General features: G+C 35.4%; 1 long non-coding RNA gene across 1 annotated transcript in view; it reads left to right on the top strand.

Annotated features, from left to right (window-relative positions):
* The window catches only part of LOC141396387 (uncharacterized), a 118,503-nt gene that overhangs the window by 51,370 nt on the left and 46,825 nt on the right, over window positions 1-20,308 (top strand). The window contains exon 3 of the long non-coding RNA XR_012411151.1: window positions 9,841-9,867. This is a non-coding gene — a long non-coding RNA (uncharacterized lncRNA). The remainder of the gene's footprint in view (window positions 1-9,840; window positions 9,868-20,308) is intronic.

The raw sequence follows: 20,308 nt of genomic DNA, 5'->3' as shown, positions 1-20,308 counted from the left end.
CCAATAGTTTAGCTGATACCAACCAGAATTCCAGAAATTATGTAAAATTTTCCATATTTTATCGATTTTGATGCCCTAGATGAAGTTTTTCTAGTGTAGTGCGTTCAACAGATAAGTTCTACTAGTTTAGGGCTACAATATTGCTAAAGCCAGCAAGGCCAAATTCCTATTGGTTTCTGAGATAAAGGCCTGATAAATGCAAAAAAGTGTAGTTTTAAGATGAGAAAAAAATATTTCTTTTAAATCATTAGTAGAGATAGTTTTGAATAATACCTTCAAAATAACACTATGCAACACTGAAAATGCAAACAACTTCTAGTATGGATTTTTTGAAAGTACATATTTAGACTACAGAAACCCTAGTTGGGTTTTGTCCTGTCAGATTCAGTTCGGATTTTATGGCCTCATCTAATAAAATCCGAACTGAATCTGACAGGACAAAACCCAACTAGGGTTTCTGTAGTCTAAATATGTACTTTCAAAAAATCCATACTAGAAGTTGTTTGCATTTTCAGTGTTGCATAGTGTTATTTTGAAGGTATTATTCAAAACTATCTCTACTAATGATTTAAAAGAAATATTTTTTTCTCATCTTAAAACTTGCCTTCGATTTTTTTTTATCTTGTGGTCACCCTTGACATCGATAGTCCTTTAATATGCATACACCTAATTTTTAATACTGTAATTCCTTCATGTATTTATTCATTCATATATGTATGCATCCCTGCATACATCCCTGTATGTATGTACGTACATATGTGTGTATTATGTATGCATGTCATAACTTTGCAGTGTTGCATAAAGTTTGTCGAAGCAGAAGGAGCACTCAAAAGTGAATTAAAGTTAATTAAATTTCGTTATAAATTAGTTACTAATTAAATTGTTTGTAAAAGCGACATTTAAGGCAACAATGACAAAAAACATGACAACACACACATACAAATGTATGTTCATGCCCACACTGCACGATATAACAATGTTTTGAAAAGTTGTGGAGAAACATGCATGAAAAACGTGCTTACAAAATGGCAGTATGTATGGGTCATTCCACAAAGTACTAAAGCACTACTGCGCCTACCCTACATCACATCTCCAAAACATAAGCTTTCCGAAGATTAAACTAACTAGTTCTAGATAAAACATACTGATTCAAAATAATAAAAAATCAAATTCAAATTTGGAATTTGCATTGTGAGTTAACGGGTCAGGCAGAGAAATTTTGTTTGCAAACACGGTTGTTCGGGCTTTATGGGGGTGTCGAAAAAACTTCTCAATTAGATTGTTCCTTTTGTGACTGTTATGTGTCGAGCGGGTGATTGATGTTTGGGTATTAAACTTGTTTTTTTGATACCCTCCACCATAGTATGGAGGGTATATCAAATTTGTTGTTCCGTTTGTAACGCATTGAAATAAGGATTTGCGACCCTACAAAGTACATACATACATATATTGTTGATCAGAATAAAATTCTGAGTTGATATAGCCATTTCCGTCTACCCGTTGTCTGTCTTTTTATCACTCTAGCATCCACAATAATTGAGCTAGAACGCTATATTTTTGCACACGAGTATTTTTTCCAGGTCAAGTTCGTAGATGGGTTATATGGGTCATAACACTTTTTCACCAAAAATTGTCAACATAGGCCCATATTTAGGTATAACCCCCATATAACGATTTTCGGTATTTTGAGGATTTTAACTCCGATTTTAAACGAATTTGCTGTAATTTGGTATTTGAGGTTCCTAGCGGTCTTAGCACATCTCCACGAAAAATTGTCACCATAGGTCCCCATATAACGGTACCTCCGGATTTTTTGGCCGAACTAGCTGTAATTTAACATTTGTGATTCCCAGTGGTCACGGAACTACACCAGAAATTGTTAACATAGGTCCATATTTGGGTGTAGCCCCATATAACGGTACATTCCGATTTTCGGTATTTTGAGGATTTTGGCTATATTTTTTGACCAAACTACCTCTAATTTCACGTCTGTGGTTCCCAGTGGTCACAAAATATCTACACCAAAAATTGTTTACATAGGTCCAAATTTTGGTATGGCCCCCATACAACGGTACCTTCCGATTTTCTGTATTTTGAAAATTTTGGCTATATTTTTTTGACCTAACGCCTCTAATTTGACGTTTGAGGTTCCCAGTGGTTACAAAATATCTCCACCAACAATTTTTGACATAGGCCCAATTTTTGGTATAGCCCCCATATAACGGTACCTTCCGATTTTCGGTATTTTGAGAATTTTGGCTATAGTTTTTGACCGAACACCTCTAATTTTACGATTGAGGTTCCCAGTGGTCACAAAATATCTACGCCAAAAAATTGCTAATATGGGTCCATGTTTTGGTAGATTCCCCATATAACGATACCTTCCGATTTTCGGTATCTTGAATATTATACTTTCATTTTTTGACCGAAATATCTGTAACTTAACATTTGAGGTTCCCAATGATAATAAAACATCTACGCCAGAAGATTGCTAACTTAGGTCCATGTTTTGGTAGATTCCTCATATAACTGTACCTTCTGACTTTCGGTATTTTGAGTATGTTATCTACAATATTTAACCGAACTACCTGTAATTTAACGTTTGAGTTTCCCAGAGGTAACAACATCTCTGCACTAAAAATTTTCAATATACAGTGTCGACCAAAACTAAAGCACCCCCTCAGTACATTTTTTTAAATGATAATTTTTTTTAAGAAAACAATGTAATAAATTTATGAACAATATCGGCTAATGTTTTGGTATAGCCCCCTTATAACGGTACCTTCCGATCTTCGGTATTTTGGATATTTAAGCCACATTTACCTACTAAATTAGCTGTAATTTAGTACTTAGGGTTCTTAGTGGTCACTAAACATATCCACTAAAAATCGTGGACCTGGGTCCACGTTTGAGTATAGCCCCCATATAACGGTAACTTCCGATTTTCAGTATTTTGAGGATTTGAGCTAAATTTTCCGAAAATCTATTATTTCGCCTGCAATAATTATTGATTTAATATCTTCTAAGCCTCAAAGATGTTTTTGCGTCATCCAGAATAGAGGACACGCAACGAAATATTGATATCAATAGTTTTTGTTGTACCTAAAATTGGGGGGTGCTTTAGTTTTGTCGGTTTATATTTGCGACCTAAAATATTTTTTGAATTTTAACTTTTGTTTAATAAATTCTGAATTCCTTATTTTTGTGTTTTCCAATAATAAAGATATAAATAAATAAAAAGAAAAATAAAAAATAAATTTATTCCTTTGTTTTCTTAAAAAAATTATCATTTCAAAAAAATGTACTGAGGGGGTGCTTTAGTTTTGGCCGACACTGTAGGTCCATGTGTTGGTATAGCCCCCATATAAAGTTTCCGCTAGTTTGAAGACATTTTCAGATATATTTGTTAAACTTATTCAAGCGTTTGTGGTACCTGTGGTCAGAAAATAATTATTTCATTTTAGGTCAGAAAATTTTGTTGTGGAGGGTATAAAAAGGTCGATTCGGCGGAACTTAACACTTCTTTACTTAATTTTTGCTTAGAAAAAGAAGAATATATTGAAGGATAAATTCGAAAGAGCATATCCACAAACACAAATCTAGAGAACTGATACGGACCTGGCATGAGATTCGAAGCTATAGTACCGGTGTTGTTTTTTTTTATTATTTTGGACGTAGGTCTTTTGGAAATGGGTCTTATTTTGGGGAGTCATTCATTTCGATAGATATTGCGCCCACCAGTCATTTCAATTGACAATCGTATAATTTAGAGCTTTTAGACCATCATAGCAGGAAGCAAATATCGCTGCAAACAGGACCACAAGATGTCCCTTCGGTAACATTTTTTCAAATGATCCTCAAACAGACCTAAGACTGCACTTAAACAAAAATATTGAACATTTATAAGTGATGTACCCGAAGGAATGGACCGAGTGGACCCATTTTCGAAATTAAAATAACTGTTGACAAAATATTACGATATCCAGTTTTGACCAAACAGGTTGCTACGTTTATGAGATATTACGCCTACCATGCTATGGAATAAATTTGAACTTTGATGGGGGAGGTGCCGGAAGGACTTGACCGGATAAGTACCATATTGGAGCTTTGTCTAAGATTTGCAAAACTATTACGATATGCAAAGTTTGGAACAACCCAGTATCCAGTTCGAAAGTTTTCGTGTGCACTAGCCACTATACATATGAATATGGTGATCATAGATAGTTTTTTAAAGCTTTGGAGCTATTTTTTTTTCAGGAAGTATTAACTTTAATTTGTAGCGATGTACAAAGTGTGGCCCCAATCAGTTACTGCCTTCCAGAGTTATCGTGCGCACAATTTTAGCTAAAAGTTTTGTGGGGGAGTTACCCGAAGGAGTGGATCTATATGGCCCATCTTCGAACTTAAACTAAGTTTGGACAAAATATAACGAAGCCCAAGTTTTTACCCAATCGGTTGATCCGTTCGAAAGATATCGTGGTTTAATCGACTCCAAATTGTCTCAAACGGATTTCGTTCCAACATACTTCGGGCCTTAAACCATTATTTCAAGTAGTCCGAAGGTATAACGAATTGTGGATTATTAATCCAAAAGGATTAGTTTGTAACTCAAATGGAATATATGATCTATATATACTCTCTGACTTTAGGCGCACGAAAGTATATACATTTTGATACGAACAATGCAAAGGCACTTCGGTAACTCCCCCATAAAAATTCAAAACCATAACTTTCGAAGGAACTAATATATGTATGTATATGTTTCAAACTCTGCACACCTTCTATAAAAATTCCAAATTTTCTCCCATCTCACAGAACGTTTTGAAAAATTTACAGCGTAACTCCACACTTCCTGATTAAAGCTGTTAGTACCCATGATAGCTCTCCAAGGCCATACCCGATTTGGTACGAATTTTGCATAACGTAATAGTTTATCATCACATTCGAAGATGGAGTATATTGATCCATTCCTTTCGGCATATCGACTTCTCTGCGGATAGGAAACATTCCTGTCAAATTTATTGGCAAAGTTCCACATTTATTCGGAAAGTCCACATTTGTCAAGATAAAACCTATATTTTTCGGCATGACCATATTTCTTGAAAAAAAAATACAAAGATTTGAAAAAAGAAGAAATTTATTTGTGTAGCCGGTATTAGATCAGATGAAAGTCTATGTTCCTAACTGATGGTTTGTCTCGTACTAGAAGTGTAGGATTATGTATTCAGCAGAATACTCTTATTTTTTATTATTTTTTATTTTATCAATATATTTTATATATATATATATATATATATATATATATATATATATATATATATATATATATATATATATATATATATATATATATATATATATATATTATAAAAGTCTCGATTTACAAGTAAACAAATATTAGTCGGCTTTACCGCAGAAATATATCATCAGCCTGTGACATATTGTAGAAAACCAAACCCAATATGGGTTGCTTTTCCAATAAATAACTGCTGCAATAAGTACTGCGAAACTATACGAAATAAAGTTTAAAATTTATCCACGAACGAGCTTTTGGGCCATTATCTCAGGAAATATGGACTTACCCCGAATAAATCGTACCGTAGCACGTTGGGGCAAGATTGTAAAAAACGGGTCTTAATTGAAAAATTGAACACACAAATTTTTGATAATCTGTCTTGACAGGGTTAACGAGTACAAAATTCTACCTCACTACCCAAAATAGCAAAATCGTATGTTGTTTACTTTTCGTGTAGCACAGTGTTAAAGTTGAACATATTTTTAAAATTTAAGAAACAGGTGAAAATTATTAAATTTTGCTGCTTTTAAATCGCCATAACGTAGTTTTTGCTACATAAACTTGGCATTTTCAAAATGGATATTTCAAACAGAGGTAATTCTTAATATTTTTGGAAAAAATGTACTGAAAAAGTCTTTCAGAAATGTGTTTAAAAATTCGTCAAAACGTGTCCAGCTTTTGCATAATTTTGAAATGTATTGGAGTATAACAAAAAAGGTCGTGAGAAATTTTTTTGTATTTTTCTCTTGATTGTTGTCTTTGATATTGCGCAAACAAAACTTGCGTCTTGCTTGCGCATTTTGAGTTATGTCAAAAATGGTGGAAATAGTTGTGGGTCAAATTTTTGCATTTTGGGGTTTTTGTCTTCATTTTCCCTATTATTGTTGTACAGTATGTAGTGTTCTGGTTTAATGTCTGTGGTCACCCTACATAAGACAATGTGTGCAGGTCCACCATTATGTTATAGTTACTATATATAATGAATTATATGAAATGATGGCGATGCACAAGGGGTGAAATCGCAAAAAATGGAGATTAATTAAAAAAAACTAAATTCTGTTTTGGTATGACTGTCGTTACATGGTAATATGGTACAAAATTCTAAGTATTTAACCAAAATGTCAAGATCATATACTGTTTACTTCTACAGTACACTGTGATAAAGCTAAAGAATTTTTAATAATTTAAAGAACACCATAAAAATTTAAATTTTGTTGGTATATAAAGAGTAATATTTTTTTACGTATCAAAAGTGCCCTTTTTAGAATGGAATCGAAAACTTCAGTTAGAAATCTGAGTCTTAGAAAAATATATTTATGGCAAAAGAAGTTTAGAAGCATATTACAAATTGATTTAAAATGTATCCATTTTTCCCTATTTTTTAAAAAGTATTTAGAGTTAAAAATGTAGCGGAATATTTTATATGGAGGTTATTTCAAAACGAGAATATATAGAGATGATGTTTGATAGAAATATTTTCAATCCCTTCAAAATGCAAAATTTGAGCTAGTTTAGTTGCAATAAATGCATAAAATATTCGAAAACCCCCACATTTGACTGTACCTCTATATGGGGCCTATACCATAACATTGACCTATATTGTCAAATTTTCACACTATGAATTCTTAGGCATTCAGAACTATAAATCCTAATTTACAGATAAATGTACTAAAAAATGTGATCAAGACCCTCGAAATACATCAAATCGGGAGATACCCTTCTATGGGAGCTACACTAAAATATTGACCTAACTTAATAATTTTTTGCCAAATATTAGCTTAACCAATAGTTTATCATATTAGAAGATTTTAGATTCATCAAATAAGAAATGTAGGCAAAACCGTAAAAACACTTCATAGTTTTTATGGTACCCATTTATGAGGGCTTCGAATATACGTCTCCAATCCCTCAATTTGCACCAAAACTGTGTTCCGTTATATTAATTGAAGTGTAAGCATTCGAAAAATATTAACATTATATCACTCAAATGCTTCCCTGAATTAATCTCCGTTTTTTGGAATCTTGCCCCAATGTGCGTAGTAGGGATCGCATGTACATCAAATCAAAATTATCGGATACATGTTCTCAAAATGCTCTTTCCGAAGAATGTTGACATTTTTGGTGGTAGGAAAAATCTTCGAGATCATTAAGCTCAATTCCAAAGAGAAAATTAACAATTTTTTGAAATGTTATAGGCAAGGTAGCAGAAGTACACTCTCGTCGTATCCTACCTGCGAACTTGATCTATGTTTTGAATAAATATTATCGCCAGTCAACCACACTTACGACCGGGTAAGGATATATTCATTCCAAATTGAATATGTAACCAAAACCAATATGTGTTCAGTTTTCTTATAGCCTCTATATAGCGTTGCCACCCGATTTAAAGTATTTTAAAAATTCTATCTTAATTTTAAGGCCGACTTGGCTGTAATTTAGCATTTGGGGTTCCAAATGGTACAGAAACTTCCTCACCAAAAATGTTATACATAGGTCAAGGTTTTGGTATAGCCTCCATATATCAGCCCGAAGTGGATGACATTTGACATATGGAGTTTCAAACCAATATGGGTAATTTTTTTTTCCTATAGCCCCCATGTAGGGTTATCGCCCGATTGCAGGTATTTTGAGGATTTTATCTAAATACCGTATTCGCTCTCCTGAAAATTTTGATTTTTAGACTTATGTCGTTTTCTATGAAAACCACAGAATTATGGCTTTAACATTGATCACTCAAGATGACTTCAATTTAATAAAATAAATATTTTTGTAATGCCTTTGAACGCCACTAAATTAAACTTTATCTCCAAGTTAATGCATATCACCTCCTCCATAACAACAATGAATAATGAATGACATTTACGTGACAATCTCACGTGTCACTTTACATCCCTGCATGAAATAATTCTGTCTGTGCAAAATATTTTAAATGAAATGAACACCAAAAAACACCGGCGACTGATAAGTGTTTGTCTATTCACAAAACATCAATGAGGATGGATGGGTTTGGGTGGATGTACATCAAAGTTTTGTCAAACTTTTTGTTTACAAAAACAAAAAATGAATTCAATTAAAAGTGGCTTTAATAAACTTCACAGCAACAACAAAGAGCGACAACAACTATCAGGAAACCTAACCAATATTATGATGAACTAAAATGGTTAAACTAATGTAGTTCCGTACAAGTACATGGGCATCAAAGAAAATCAAACAAACACAAAAAGCCCCTGAACGGACATTGTAAAACAACAAAATTTTACCACACCACACCGGAAATAACTAGGAAACATTTTGTTTGTCAAAAATTTTACCACAAAAATGTTTTATTGCAACGTGACCGGACATTTTATGGGTTATGGTGAGTGGGAAATAGTTGACAAAGTTAAAATATAGGGGAATGTAAAGACATTTATTCAGTCCAGAAAATTGTGTTGGGGCATTTAATATGTTGTATAATACACTCGAACATGTGACATAATAAATGATTGGTGGCATGGTGATGTAATTTGCCACAAAATAAACAAAGCAATGTTTGGAAACTAATTTAATTGTGTTATAGATACAGAAACTGCACTGATGAAAATGAAGGTGATGTTCAATAAAATTACATATTTTAATATAGTCTGAAATTTGTGAAAAATTTCAAAAATTGATCTAGCAAATTTACCTAAAAATATTTTTATAAATGTCTCCTATGTATCCCCAATATTAGCCAGCCCGAAATAACATGACAGTAACATTTATCAAATGTCTATCGTGTTGTGGTTTAACACAGCTGAACGAAACACAAACACCAAGCTTTTCAGACATTTACAAAGTAATTGCATTAAATTGCAACCAAGTGCATAAAGGCCAGCATTAGACACAGAGAGAGAGGGAGGGAACTAAATGATTTGGGATCCGAAATAGCAGCAACTCTGTTAGTGATGTCACATCAAGTGACAATGTATTTGTCAATGAGGGTGAATGAATGCATTTTGGTCAACCTTGGACCCTTGGCTTTCAGTGTATGTTGCCGATAGATGCTTGTAATGGAATATCATTTAGTTTTTTGGTTAAACAAACTTTAAAACTTTATTTAACTCTTTTAACGTTACGGTCAAGCAACATCCCCAGATATTCGTAAAACTTCAATTTGTTGTTGGTCGGTTAGTTACTGGTTGCCTTTAATTTAAGCAAAAGCTTAGTTTTTAATTCACTTTTATAGACTTTTAATTGCATTGGATTTGTGCTGTGAGGTTAGAATAAATTACCACAACAAGAAAAGATTTTTGCTATTTTTCGAACTGGAATTAAAGAGGAGAGTGGAAAGGAGATTGTAGATGGTAAATTGATTATATTGGAAATTGACCACAAACAATTTTGCAGAGGCATAAGTTTTAAATGGAATTTTTTCAAGAATAATTAACATTTTAATTGAATTTCAATTTTGGTTGGACGTTTTATTTAATTTTATATCAACTTCTTTAAGCTTATGGTAAACAAATTTAATAATTATTTGTTGAGATTAGTTTCTTTAATAATTATTTGTTCTCTATTTACAGGTACATCATCAACAATTAGCCAAAATGGTAAGTTTTTACTAAATTGTGAAAAATAAATATATATTTTTTGAGATGTGTCAATCTTTGACTAAATGAGCGATACTTACTTACTTAGCTGGCCCATTACAGAACATTTGTTCCATAGACCGAACTTAGAAAAGATCTCCAATTCTCTCTGTTTCGTGCTTCGCTTTTTGAAATACCGCGCCTTGTCATCTCTTCATCCACTTGTTTCCGTGCTTCGTTTTTTGAAATACCGCGCCTTGTCATCTCTTCATCCACTTGTTTCCGCCATCTATTCTTTGGCCTGCCAATTCTACGTGCACCGCCATGTGGCTCGAATTAATATGCCTTTTTAGCGGGTTCATCATCGCTCATTCTTATGGCCTAGCCAACGCAATCGCTAAATCTCGATACGAACTATTGATGTCGTTGTAAAGCAGATACAGCTCGTGGTTCATACGACGTCGATATTCACCATCAACGCAGATTGGTCCGTAGATCTTTCGAAGGATTTTTCTCTCAAAAACACGAAGCACTGCCATGTCTGCTTGTGCAAGTATCCAGGCTTCGGAGCCATACATTCGCATGGATAGTATCACTGTTTTGTAGATCGTTATTTTTGTTTGACGAGATGTGGCTTTGTTTTTAAACCGCTCACTTAAACCAAAGTAGAATCTGTTGGCCAATACAATTCTTCTTTTTATTTCACAATAGACGTCGTTTGTTATGTTTACGGAGGTGCCGAGGTAGATGAAGTCTTTTACTACCTCAAAATTATAGGAAGCAACTTCCGAGCTCAATGGACCCATTGCGCGTCGACAACATCAACTTGGTCTTCCCACCGTTTACCGCCAGACCCACTTTAGGAGAGTCTCCTTCGACCTTCATAAGGGTATAAGTTTCTTCTTTTACTGATCGTCCCATGATGTCTATATCATCAGCATAAGCAAGTAACATGTGGCTATTGGTGTAGATTGTGCCACTTCTTTTAACGTTTGCCTCTCGTATAACCTTTTCCAGCAGGATGTTGAAGAGATCACACGAAAGGCTGTCTCCTTGTCTGAAACCTCTTTTGGTACAAAACTCTTCAGAGAGGTTATTTCCTATTTTAAATGAGAATCTCGTGTCAGTCAAAGACATCTTACAAAGCCGGATGAGCTTTGCGGGGATACCAAATTCAGACATTGCATGGAATACTTTTGATCGGAGGGGACTGTCGATTGCTGCTTTATAATCGACAAAAAGGTGGTAGGTGTCGATCTGCATCTCTTGGGTCTTCTCTAGGATTTGCCGCAGGGTAAATATCTGGTCAATGGTCGACTTGCCAGGTCTAAAGCCACATTGGTATGGTCCAATTATTTTGTTGACCATTGGCTTTAGTCGTCGGCACAATATCACTGACACTATCTTATAGGCAATAGGGAGAAGACTTATGCCTCTATAGTTGGAGCATACAGTCTTACCTACTTTCTTGTGGACGGGACATAGGATGGTCAGGTTCCAATCGTCGGGTAGGCGTTCTTCCTGCCAGATGGTGCTAACTAGCTGATGCATACACCTTATCAGCGCGTCGCCTCCGGTTTTAAACAGCTCGGCTTGTTTATTATTCTTCAGCCGGTTCATTGCTGTTTTTACCTCATCTTGGCCGGGCGGTATACATTCTATACCATCTTCTGGGATTGGGTCTGTGGTATCATCGTCTTCGCTACTATAAGATACCAGCAGATTGGAGAAATGTTCCTTCCATATCCTGAGCACGCTATCTGCATCTGTTACCAGATTACCTTGCTGGTCTCTACAGGAGGATGTGCCTGTACCAAAGCCATCTGTTTGATGTTTCACTCTTTGGTAGAATTTTCGGACTTCATTCTGGCTCCTGTATATCTCGATTTTTTCACACTCCCGCTTTTCCATTTCTCTCTTTTTCTTGCGGAAAGACGTTTCTCTTCTCTCCTTCTCTCCTTTTCTCACGATATCTCTCTCGTGCGCTACGCGTTGCTACTGATTGTAAAGTAGCTCTATATGCCGCATTTTTCTCTTCGGTAGCAGCACGACACTCCTGATCATACCATGGATTCTTTGGTGTAGGTCTCTGGTATCCAAGTATGAATTTTGCGGCTGTTTGCATGGAGTGGGTAATACTTTGCCATTGCGCTGATATGCTATCGGGATGAGAAGTGCTTTGATTAAGCAATTGGGCTAGTTGAGTCGAATATGCTGTGGCTATCTGTTGTGATTGCAGCTTACCGATGTCTAACTTTCGTGTTGTGTCTGTTCGTACGTTTAACTGGGTGCGTACCCTTGCTGCAACAAGGTAGTGGTCCGAGTCTATGTTTGTTCCTCGGAAAGAGCGCACATCCAACACGCTCGATGAGTGTCTTCCATCTATCACAACATGATCAATTTGATTTCTTGTTTTCTGATCTGGAGACAGCCAGGTGCCCTTATGGATGTCGAGATGTTGAAATCTGGTGCTGCTAACTACCATGTTTTTTGCCGCTGCGAAGTCTATCAGCCTCATACCATTGTCAAATGTTTCACTGTGGAGACTGAATTTTCCGACTGTTGGGCCAAAGATATTTTCCTTTCCAATTTTGGAGTTAAAATCGCCTAGTATAATTTTAATGTCATGGGCAGGGCAACGGTCATAAGTTTCTTCTAAGCGCTCGTAAAATATATCTTTGGTCTGTTCGTCCTTGTCTTCAGTGGGAGCATGAGCGCAAATAAAGCTAATGTTGAAGAATTTTTATTCGAAATTCGAAATTTTATTCGAATTGTAGCAAGTCTTTCATTCACTGGTGTGAACCTGGAGACCAGATGTTTTAACCTCTGACCAACTACAAATCCGCAACCAAACTCATGCTTTATGTCATGGCAACTATAATACAGTGTGTCACCTTTAGGTGTTGTTGTGACGCCCTTCCCATTCCGTCGTATTTCCTGTATGGCAGTAATGTCGGCCAATGGGTAAACTGCACATTCTCTATAAAGAGTGCGAACATTCCAGGTGCAGATTCGTTTACGGGGGTCGTCAACTTTTGAGGGATTTGTTTTACTTTTCTTCTGTTTTTTCATAGCAGGCTGCTTTTTCTAGGGGAGGTTTACTAACCCTGCGCCCAAACCCAAGCTTTTAACGTTCTTATGGGTGAACGCGCGGCACAGTTTAACTCACTGCCTTTAACGGGTGTCCCAGCTATCCCAGGTGACACTACAGGGAGGTCTGTGTCGACTTGAGATGAAAGAGGGACCAAGATAAATCCTGGACTTTGCCATGTTAAAGCCGGTAAGGACCGTTCCTACGTCACCCATTATATTATAAACCCAAAAATGTTTCTAATTTTTGGATATTGTCTAAACGTACATAAAACCATTATTGCGATTAATCATATTTTGCATCGAATCAAGGTAATAGACCCTTGTTAGCCTGAAAGGCTGAAGGAATGATCAATACAATTTTTTTCCTGTACACATTGATAAAATCACTTAATTTTTGGACTCAATATAGAATACAACAAAAAAAACTGATCCATTCTAATTATAATGTTGACAAAAATATTTTACAGAGCTCGACACTGTACATATTTCAATAGATTACTTCTTTCCTTACTTACCTTCAAGTCCCCCCATTCCATGCCGCATTGTGATTGCTAAAGAAATGTAAAATATTTCCTCAGCGGAAGTCTAAATTGCAATTATAATAAAAATAATTAACTTATCTCTAAATGGAATTTCAACCCAAAGACGGCAAAAAAAACAAAATTGAAATGCAGAGTAGCTACACCTAGTTGTGCTGTGTATTTTTTTTTCGAGCTACCAACAATAACATCATTAAAATGTAATAACATCTAATATTCTGGGGGCCATTGTGGGTACAATCTGAGCCATGTTGGTTGATGACAGAAAGGACGCTGCTCACAAACCACCACCAAAGTACCAAAAAACAAAACAGGTAAAGGAAGCTTTTAAGACTAAAATTGTTGAAATCAAATAACCCTGTGAATTTACCTTGGAGAGAAATTTACAGCAATGGCAACAGAAAGGACAAGCTGTAAAATATGAAAATTATCCTTATTGGTAGAGTTTAAGTTGAATATTTGAAAATACAAAAGGCGGGTCAAATGGAGCTGCAGTTTAAAAAAATATTACATTCATGGACATAATCCAAATAAGGAAGAATGCTGAGTTTAAGGCTGTTGTATACTAAGTATAGTCGAAGAACAATTTGTACTCAATGCCACTGATTTTATGTTTATCCAGCCAAAGCAAACAAAAACACCATTTGTTGGACAAATGCAAGGACAATGTCGTAGCTACATAAACTCCATATGAAACGTAAAGCACAATGGTGGTGCCTGTCGTCACTAAAAATGCTATCTCTTTAAAATCTTAAATTTTTCTTAAGGGGTTACCTCTACTTGTCACTTTCAAAAAATGGAAAAAAATATTATTGGCTTATTTTGAAGTACAGGTAGTATAGAGTACGCCGCAAAAAAAATTTTAAGTCGATCGGAGCAAAAGTGCCTGAGATATGAGCATTGGAAGGGAACAATTTATTGTGATTTGTATGTAGCGTGGAAACTTTAAACGCGTGTTTCTCGAAATGGCATTTTTGAAGTCGGTGCCAACGATAGCTCGAAAACGAATCGACCGATCTTCATATGGAGCTTATCTATATATATAAAAGAGCAGTGACCATGTTGGTATTGTGTAAACGGTTAAAGTGAGAAATACATACCATAGGGGAACGAAAAGTACAAAATGGTAATAAATTTGGGTTCGGTGTAGGAACAAAGCTTGGATTATATAATTTGGACAAAAAACTACGAAATGGAAAAATATTTGTTAAGAAGATCACTCTGATAGTTGAGATAAAGTTCGGAGTTTGAAAAATTGTACTGAATATTGTTCTATTGATTTTATGCTAACGCGAAGGTGTTTCTAAATAATGTACTGGAAGTATGTAGTTAAACGGAAATGCATCAAAAAATGTACCATTAACATACCCGTGCACATTAAGTAAAATTTTTTGTAAAAGAGTTTTTTTCTAACCTTTCATGCCACAAATTCCGAATTTCGGTCGGAAAATGTGCATAAAATCTTCAAAATACTCTAAGTCTTCAAAATATCTCTTCTTATAAAAGTGGATTGAAGTAGACATTTTTTTAAAAGAAACTTTTGTATCCTCTGAGTATACAAGGTCCAAATTTAAAGAAAATTTGGCAATATAGATTTGTTATATTTTTAAAATACACTGAGTCGAGGGGTGCCGTTATATGGTGATATACGAATTTTTGTGACCATTTTGAATTCCGAAAATTAGGTTCGTAGAATTTTCGGGTTCTTGGCGAAACCGCTGAAGCTAAAACCTTGAATTGTTGTGAAAGGGTAAGATAAAGTTGAGTGTTTGGAAACTCGTACTGGAAGGGAATGCTGTGTTAGTGAAGGGGTAAAACCAGAAGTCAAGTCTGAAATTAGCAATATGAGTAGCTGTTGGTGTATGTCTGTGATATGAGGTCGTAGTTTTGGTAATTCGAAATAAAAATATAGTAGGGGTGCGATAAGGCAGATATTTTTTTGGGAAATTCTAACTACAGTATACAGTATTAAAAGGAATTAAATCAATTAAATGTTTATATTAAAAATAGGTTTTAGTACAACAGAACCGCCAGTGTTCACCACTTCCATATTAAATATTGTTCATATGCATATATTTTATTCCCTTTCCGCATACGAAGTAGCGTGCATTTGCTAGTCTTCTAATATATAAAAGAGAATGTGTGTATGTTAGTATGTTTGTATGTTCGGAATAGACTCAAAAACGGCTTAACCGATTTTCTTGAAAATTTCAGATAATGCACAGGGAACACCGGTGGTGAAAATAGGCAACATATTTTTTTGCATTTCGGAGGGGGCGGGGTACCTCCCCTATTTTTTAAAAACTCTATTTTAGCAAAACTGACAAACCTATCAGAGAGAAAATTAATTTGCGAGACAATGGTTGTTGTGTCTCCGATCCTAAGTACTCATTTGGGGCCTAAATACCCGACCACGCCCACTTTTTTAAATAACTTATATATCAAAAACTGCTTAACCGATTTTCTTGAAAATGTCAGAGAATCTACTGGGAAGACCCGTGGTAAAAATAGGGTATATATTTTGTTGAATTTCGGAGGGGGTGGGGTACCTCCCCCATGACCTATTTTTTAAAAGCGCTATTTTAACAAAAAATGACGAACGTATCAGAGAGAAAATGAATTTGCGAGACAATGATTGTTGTGTCTCCGACCCTAGGTACTGATTTGGGGCCTAAAGACCTGAACACGCCCACTTTATTAAATAGCTTATATATCCAAAACTACTAAACCGATTTTCTTGACAATTTCAGAGAATGGATAGCGATGACCCCTGGTGAAAATAGGCTATATATTTTGTTGAATTTCTGAGGGGGCGGGGTACCTCCTCTTTGTCCTATTTTATTAAAACTCTGAGTCTTTGCAGAACTTACTAACGTATGGCTTAGAAAATAAATTTGCAAGGCAACGGTGGTTGAATCTCCGACCCTAGGTACTTATTTAGGGCTTAAAGACCCGACCATTCCCACATTTTTAAATATGTTATATCACGGGTGCCACCGTGGTGCAATGGTATGCACTCCCGCCTTGCACACAGAAGGTCGGTGGTTCGATTCCCCGGCCAGGCAACATCAAACATTTTTCAACGGTGGCAAAATACCCCTCAGTAATGGTGGCGACATTTCCTGAGTATTTCAGCCTTGTAAAACTTCTCTACAAGTGGTGTCTTTAGACACGCCGTTCGGACTCGGCGATAAACAGTAGGTCCCATATCATTGAGCTAATATGAATCGGGGTGCACTCATTGATATGAGAGAAGTCTCCCTTGTCCCGTATGGGATGTTGTGGAACAATGTTTTATATCTCTGAAACAGAGAATTTACAGCGATGGCCATCATGAACACCCGTGGTGAAAATAGGCTATATATATTTTTTTTGAATTTTGGAGGGAACGGGGCTCCTCCCCAATGCCCCCTTATTTCAAAATCCTCCAAAACTTGTGAATAGATTTCCATGTCATTTTCAGAACATGTACAGGGTAGTCCCTGGTGGAAATATGCGATATAAACTTACGAACGTGTTCGTATTCCCAACCCTGGGTACATACTTTAGCCGTAAGACCCGACCACTCCCGATTTCTGAAATATGTTACAAATCAATGGAAATAACAGATGTTATGCATAACGAAGCTTTGGTCTTATTGAAAAACAAGTCTTTAGATTAGAAGGCAACATATCGATAGCTATAGCTTCCTCAGGTATACATTATAAGAAGGTGCCAGGACTGGACATTCTATTGATTGAGTTGCACGCATGCAATATTAAATGGAAATTATCATCTGGAACGAATGAACGATGGCACATAAAAATTCCCAAGAAGCTTTAGAACGATTCTTGAAGGATTTAAGAGCAATTCATGTTTAGATTTCAGACAAACAGTGCCAGTTATACTTTTCCAGCAGATGAAATAAATGCATGCCTTAAGTCATAAGTTAACATACCGCCAAATTTCATATAGACATCATCATATCTGAAGATGTTTTATTTATAGTCACTTGCAGATCCCGACTAATTTGAGATGCAAGAAAAATATAATTTCCTTAAGAAAAGGTAACATAAAACTGTTTCAAGGGCCAGCAACGCGGACCGGGCCGGCTAGTTATGTATATAATACAAAAAGATTGTCTTTAAGCGAGACAGATTTTTTTAAATGTTTTTTCCCGAATTTTGCACAAAAAAACGGTCTATTTTTTGTTAAAATCGACATTTTGAATTTGACAGCTCGAACATTTTTTAAAAATCGATTTTTTTAAATTCTTTTTCGCTTAAGGTCAAAATTATAGGGTTCTTAAAACGCCCACAAAAGTATACTGAGATCGGCACATCCTATTTCGAGCTGTCGTTGGCACCGCAAAACGCTTTTACAGAAAAAGGGTTTCGCAGGTAGCCATTTACCACAAGACTATGCAATATTTTTCAACAACAAAAATTCCAAAAGTAGTATAAGATGTGCTCTTCCAGGTAGAAAAAAAGGTCTAATTAAAAATTATTGGAAGTTTCTTTGAAAAAAATTCATGAAAAATTAGTTTATTTTTTGGTCTGCACAACTGGGGATAACCCCTTAAGATGTTATAGCATCCACACAACTTTTTATTCGATAATCTCAAGAGTTTCACATCCTATCTTTTTGTTTTTTTTTTACGTTAAAGTAAAAATTGTAGCCTTAAGCTAAATGTCGGTAGCAAATGAGTGTTGTAGCTTTTGGAAAGATTTTGTGGTATAAAATGTTATCACTTTACAAAATTGCTCATTAGCACGTGCTAATATGAGTCTGTATGATCTTTGTTTGTATGTATACATGGGGTACGTCTTAGCGTTATAACGTATTTATGCATCCCCTGACAAGGAGTCGAGTGTAGTCGAGCATTATAGCCTGTGGCTTTTTTGTTCTTGTTATCAACAGGGTGGTGTTGGAAAGCTGTAAACATTGAAAGTGGTTAGATGATGACTTGTTTGCTTCTTTTCGTTACAAACAGCTCTTAAGTTTATTAACATACAACAGCTGAGTATGAAATTGTAACAAATCCCCAAAAATACAAATTATTTGTTATTTGTATTTTTGGGGATTTGTTACAATTTCATACTCAGCTGTTGTATGTTAATAAACTTAAGAGCTGTTTGTAACGAAAAGAAGCAAACAAGTCATCATCTAACCACTTTCAATGTTTACAGCTTTCCACGTTGAATGGAATGGAAGTCTTGCAAGTATTTTAGGAGACGAATATTTATTCTCCCCCTTCTTTGCTGTCTTTTCCTAATGAGGGTAAAGGTAAAAACCATTAGAAATATGTATTTGCCTTTGAAACCTTTTATTTTCATTTCCTGTATAAGGCGTAAATTCTGTTTACTTTTCAGCCCAAGGCCATCATATGCTAACACCAAAACAGTCTTTTTTAAATTGAAGTATATATCGCGTTAATAGATATTACGAATTTAGTTATTTCTATGACTAATGCTCTCTTGCAATTGTGTAGAAATTATTTGAGAAGTTTCGAGATTGCTTCCCTTGCTTCCGAGCACGTGCTGTGACACTTAGTGTGAGTAAATATTTCAAATTAAGATTGATGTTTAATGAGAGTTCATGTCAAAATTTTCCAATTTACATTTGTGAAATGTATTGAACCTAATAACACAAAAGAATATGCAAATTGAAGACTTTCTTAAGCAAGCACTCTCTTGTATCTAAGCTTCTTAGGGTAAATTTCAAATATAATGTGATTTCTATGATTGAATTGCCTTGCTTATCATATGCCTAACACCCTGCTTGAACTCTTAATTCCCTTTTCATTGTATAGGTTTTTTACAAACGACCCCTTGAACATTAAATTTCATGATAAAAGTCTCTCTCTTCGGCATATGCTTTCACTGTGACATCCTATTTTCATTCTATCATAAACATATTATTACATAAAAGTAATTAAAAAGGATATGAAATTAATGCTTTCATTATATTTAGCACACCATACCAGTAGCAGCAACAACAAAAGAATAAGCTTACTTAGTAGACACACACACACACATATGTTCATACATATGCATGTATCACTTAAGCCCAGACATCTAGTCAAAAAGTCATCACATCCTCCTTGTGATATTGCCGTTATATGTAGCTTCCACACTCCCAACACGAAAACAATATAATTATCTCAACATAATGTCAACAAATAAACGATTCACGCTCACTCAAAACATTATCTCCATACAAATTGGTCCACATGGAGCAAGGAGCACGGCATCGTACGGCAGCAGCCAAAATAATCGACGTTGTTATTAAAGTGAAAGAAGTAAATTTAATTTCCAGTTCCAGTAAAACCAACATAAATGTGCGAGTGGTGGATTGAGGGGGTTTTTGAAAAAAAAAAGTGAATGGAATTCTTTTTAGCCACAAAAATCTCACATGCCACATAGAAGTGCGGACAGACATAAAGCCAGACAAGCGACAATATTGTTTTGGAAAGAAACCACACTCACACACGTACGTCTGTATTTGTGTCTGGTGTATGTGAAAACGCTCATTTCGTTAAAGTTAAGCACAACTAAAATAGCTAATACCTCCACTTAACATTATAAAAGGAAAAGGGCTAATAACGTATTCAGTGTTACCCTTAGATAGGCATGTGAATGCATAAATCGGTGTGTGTATGTACATAATTATACCCTACACCACAATGTGGATAGGCTATTATAAGTTTGTTTTTCCGAAAATTCGTGTAACACCGCGAAATATTCATCGTTGACCGCCAATGTGGTATACCAAAATTCATATCTCAACGAGATAAAGTGACCAGCGGACCAGAATAGAACCCTTTAGTTATGGGAAATGGACCAAAAACA

The sequence above is a fragment of the Musca autumnalis genome, unplaced genomic scaffold, assembly GCF_047663935.1.
Source record: "Musca autumnalis isolate F117 unplaced genomic scaffold, ASM4766393v1 scaffold_3, whole genome shotgun sequence".
Taxonomy (NCBI): domain Eukaryota; kingdom Metazoa; phylum Arthropoda; class Insecta; order Diptera; family Muscidae; genus Musca; species Musca autumnalis.
Note: the sequence above shows the minus strand (reverse complement) of the source record. Positions and strands in the feature narration are given on the sequence as shown.